Genomic DNA, 5,044 nt, shown 5'->3' on the forward strand with positions numbered 1-5,044 from the left:
TTGTTAGAAGGCCTCAAAGTACGCTTTTCTTTAAGAAACAATCATCAACGTGCCATATCCAGTAGAGATGGTGGGTGAATTCTGAAAGCGAATTCTTATTCTAAAGGAGGGCTTCTTCTGTGCAAGTGTCACAAAGGCAGATCCACACACGTAGCAATGGTATCACAGTAGTACCAAGGCTGGAAGAGACCTCTGAGATCATCCAATCCAACTGTCCACATAGAATCACAGAATGGCCTGGGTTGAAAAGGATCCCAGTGCTCATCACTTCCAACCCCCTGCTGTGTGCAGGTCACCAACCAGCAGCCCAGGCTGCCCAGAGCCACATCCAGCCTGGCTTTGAATGCCTGCAGGGATGGGGATCCACAGCCTCCTTGGGCAGCCTGTTCCAGTGCCTCACCACCCTCCGTGTGAAAAACTTCCTCCCAGCATCTAACCTAAACCTCCCGGGCTCAGTTTAAGACCACCTCCCACCAATACTTCCCACTAAACCTCATCCCTCAGTAAAACATCCCAACACTGAGATTAAGAACATCTATCAAGCTGTGCTGTATTAAAGACACACATACATCAATACAACAAACATGAGCCATCAGTAGAGAACTACAGAACTACAGAACCCAGATCACACCATTACGTACCCATGCTCCAAACACAGGCACAGTACTGAAGAAGCCACCTAAAATCCAGCCTGCTTCAAGAAAAATAGTACAGTTTTGACAGTAGCATTTCCTCAGCTTCTTAGACCTCCAATCAGCGGGGCGTTGTTTTCCTACCAACCACTGCATAACACAGAGCAGGCAGGGTGCTGAGCTAAGGACAGTGCAGTCCTGCTTCCAGGCAGCACCTCCTCTCTGAAGGCAGGCACCCTACAGCTGGTGTTCTTACCTCCTCCAGTCCAAACCAGCTACCAACATTAAGGTCAGCTCCAAAGAAAAAAAGGCAACGATGCTGAGCTTTGGGCAATCCTCAGAGCCGAGACTGTATGGGAAGAGTTTAGTTGTCACAGGGGTTTGGTCAAGTCCTATCACTTCAGGCTGTGCCTCCGACACCCCGAGACAACGTGTGATTACATCAGACTGTGACAGGACACTGCTGACCAGGCACGACGGTGAGCTTGCTAAAATAAATGCAGTCATTATCATGGTCAGAAACTTCTGAAGTGATCAACATAGCAAGAAAAAAGCAGCTAGTTCCATGCTGTTCTGTACACTGCCCAATGCTGTGTCAGTGATCTAACCCATACCTTAACGGTCCTAGGGTCAAAATATAAAGAATGCAGACATCTACTCAACCAGCACAACCACATGTGATGTTTAACAATGAAATCTATGGAAATACTAAAACTAAGACTGTTTTGCAGGCTATTCTCCCAGAACTCAGTAATATAACCCCTGTACGAATTCAACTATAAACTAACCCAAACCACAACGTTAACAGCTTTAAAGAGGCTGGAAGTCTACAGAAACCATCCTTAAAAACCACACAAAGCTCATTAACAAAAGCAATGAGTTACTAATGGTTGTTTACTGATGTAAGTGCCTCTCTAAGAAACTAGTGGAGGATTTAATAAAAAAATAAGGCATTAGAAGAATTACAAAGGCTGTCAAGCTGTAATTCCTTGAGATACTCAAATGACTGATGACTGCCATGAAATCATCTATTCAGAAACCCTGCTAGGAGTCTACCATTACAGTGACTGCAGAAATAAAATATACTGATCACTGTTCCTGTCTAAAAGTACATCCATTAATGGCAACTTACCCAATTTAGTACTTGGTTATGACAGGCACATACATCATTTTCAGGCTGGAGGGGCTCTGAGCACCACGTGGAGCTGTGGGGGTCCCTGCTCACTGCTGGGAGTTGGACTGGATGGCCTTTAAAGGTCCTCTCCAACGCAAACGATTCAGTGACTATGATTCTACCACAGTACAAGGCCTGTAAAACGTTCTACAATGTTTCCCGAAAGTATACACATTTGCTAGAAAACACTACACCCTTCCCCTCAGTGCTATCTTACCACTGAGGTCATCTAAAGTCAGCAATTCTTTGAGCAGCCAATGAGCTGGAACTTCTCCTGGAACAGACAGGCACTGAAACCATCACTACATCCTCTTTCCTTTGACTACAGCCACAGATGTAACCAGAGTGGGATGCAGACAACAGGGGCCACAAGCATCCACCTACAGCACAACCCACAGACTGACCCAGCTCCTCAGTTCTGCACTGATTCCCAAGCAGGTATTGCAGCATTGCAGGGCATAGGTGCACTTCTCACAAAGCTGTTCTTACACCAGCTTTGAGTTTAACATAACTAAAAAGACAGCTCCTCTTTAACAGACCAGATCACAACTGCAAGTCCTCCCAACAGTTTCACCCACCCAGCTGGTGCTGAGGATCAGCAGATGAGATGCTGAGGTGCTGCACGCTCTGCCTCATTGATACTGGTTCATATTTACAACAGAGGAACCTCATGTACACACAGCCCGACCCTACCAGTTGGTGTCTGTGTATATAGACTTACCCCAACAGACTTGTTCCTCATAATGTGAACGTGCAGTGCATCACAACAGCTGCAGAGCCAACCCACTATTTAGGGCTGAGACACTTAGTTATGTCATCCTGAACACTCATCTTCCTCTCCTGCCCAAGAGGTAAGTGACCAAGAAGGGAGCATCATCAGACAGTGCTCCCAGAAAGAGTGCAGAAAAGCAGCACAAGTTTCTGTAAGTTTCTGTGTTGCCAATGCTGCTTCTCTGTGCTCAGAGCTGTCTGGATACTATTTGGTTCAACATCTGTTGTGCCCTGACAGCATCAGTCGCTCCCACAGTGCCAGATGTATCCACAGGATGGCAAATCCCAAAGTATTTTAATGGCCCTCACCACAACTACACCTCCAGACCCTACTTAAACACAACTGAAGTGAGTTTCTCTCTAGGCAAGACCTGCTGCAGTTCAGTGAGCAGATGACAAGATATCAGTGGTGGCCTCCAAGCTGTTAAGTACCTCAATTCAACTTTCTATTAAGTTTAACTTAGAAGCAGACACCCAGTCCTTGAGAAGTTTTATCACTAGAGCTCAGTGCCATATCCACAAACATCCCCAGATAGAAGGGGAAACAGTGTTGTAAAATCACACCCTCCCATAGCATAATTTGACAGCACAACACCATCACAAACTCACACCCCACTGAAGTGGCTGGGTGACAACTCAACAACTGCTTGTCCTCCCCTGGATCTCTAAGAGAACAATCACGGCAATCAGAACTGTCCAAAACTGATGACAGCACTGGATAAGTTTATTCTGGGTGACCAAATGAATACACGTGTTGGTCATCTTGACAATATCTGCCAAATATCTGCCAAATTCTTGTTCCAACATTTGGCTGCAATAAACAGCACTGGAGGTCATTTTTGTAAAGCCTGAAACAAGGCAGAAGTAACACATTTTACAGAGATTTCCATGTAAATGCATGGTCACAAATCTCTATCTAGGTAGATAAACTGCAGTATGTGTGAGCTGCACTCTGAAGTTTGCAAAGCATGAATACCAGAACCTAACAAACCTTTCCAGCACTGTGGTAAATTCTGAGCACCCTCATTAAGTTTGCAGACAGCATCAAGTTGGGGGAAGCATCGATCTGCCTGAGGTTAGCTATGGAGGGAGCTAGGCAGGCTGGTTGCTGGGCTGAGGCTGATGGGATGAGCTTCAGTGAGACAGAGTGCTGAGTGCTGCACTTTGGTCACAACAGCCCCATGCAACGCTGTGGACTTGGGGCACAGCAGCCAAGAGCTGTGAAGAGAAGGACTTAGGGGCGTTGGTGACACTTGGCTGGATGTGAGCCAGCAGGGTGCCCAGGTGGCCAAGGAGCCCCACAGCATCCTGGCTGTGTGAGCAGCAATGCAGCCAGCAGGAGGTGACCATCTCTGCTGGTACTGCTGGGGCTGCACCTTAGTGCTGTGCTCAGCCTTGAGCCCCTCACTGTGAGAAAGACATGGAGGGTCTGGAGTGCGTGCAGAGAAGGAACAGAGCTGTGAGGGGTCTGAAGCACAGTGCTGGGGAGCGGCTGAAGGAATGGGATGGGTCCACCTGGAGAAGAGGAGCTCAGGAACGACCTCACTGTTCTCTACAACTGCCTGAAAAGAGGTTGTGGGGAGGTGGGAGTCAGCCTCTGCTTTTGGTAACAGTGACAGGATGAGAGGTGATGGCCTCAAGTTGCACCAGGGGAGGGTCAGGTTGGGTATTAGGAAGATCTTCTCAAAATCACCAGTGATGCAATGGCAGAGGCTGCACAGGGAGTGGTGGAGTCACCATCCCCAGAGGTGCTCCAGAATCTCGGGGAGGTAGCACTGAGGGACACAGTCCATGGGCAATACTGTGGTGAGTGGGTGGTTGGAATGAACGATCTCAGAGATCTTTTCCAACCTTACTGATTCTCTGATTTCCCCAAAAGAACAGCATGGCCAAGCACACAGCCTACAGGTGTATAACGACCCTGTGAGGATTAACACCACATTTCAGACACCTGTGAAGCTGTTGGCCACAGTCAGCAGCTGGTGTTGCCCCTCCATTCAGAAAGGAAGGCCGGGTGGGAGCACTGGATGGCAGGTAGGGTTTTAAGCACAGAACGCTTTCGAACTGAAGAGGAAAAACACCCAAACCCAACAACAACAGATGATGTAACCGCACAGCTCTCACTAACAGATGCCGTTCAGGAAGCAGTAACTCATTAACCGCACAGATTACTGTATCACAAGTAAGCCACGCTCACCCACAACACTTAACCAAGCTCAAGAACTTAATGATTTAATCCAAAAACCGTTCATCGTCGGCATTAAACCACCGTTCGCACCGAGCACTGACCCGGACGCAGCACACGGGCAGCCCGGCCGGCCGGACTCCCACACGGCGCCGTTCCCAACCGCGATGAACGCAGAACGTCCCGTCCCGTTCCCTCCCATCCGCCCCGATGCCCCGCGCGGCCCAAAGGCGCAGCGCTCCGCCTCACCGCACCGGCGGCCCCGCAACGCGGGACCGCGAC

The sequence above is a fragment of the Meleagris gallopavo genome, chromosome 25 (genome assembly GCF_000146605.3).
Source record: "Meleagris gallopavo isolate NT-WF06-2002-E0010 breed Aviagen turkey brand Nicholas breeding stock chromosome 25, Turkey_5.1, whole genome shotgun sequence".
Taxonomy (NCBI): domain Eukaryota; kingdom Metazoa; phylum Chordata; class Aves; order Galliformes; family Phasianidae; genus Meleagris; species Meleagris gallopavo.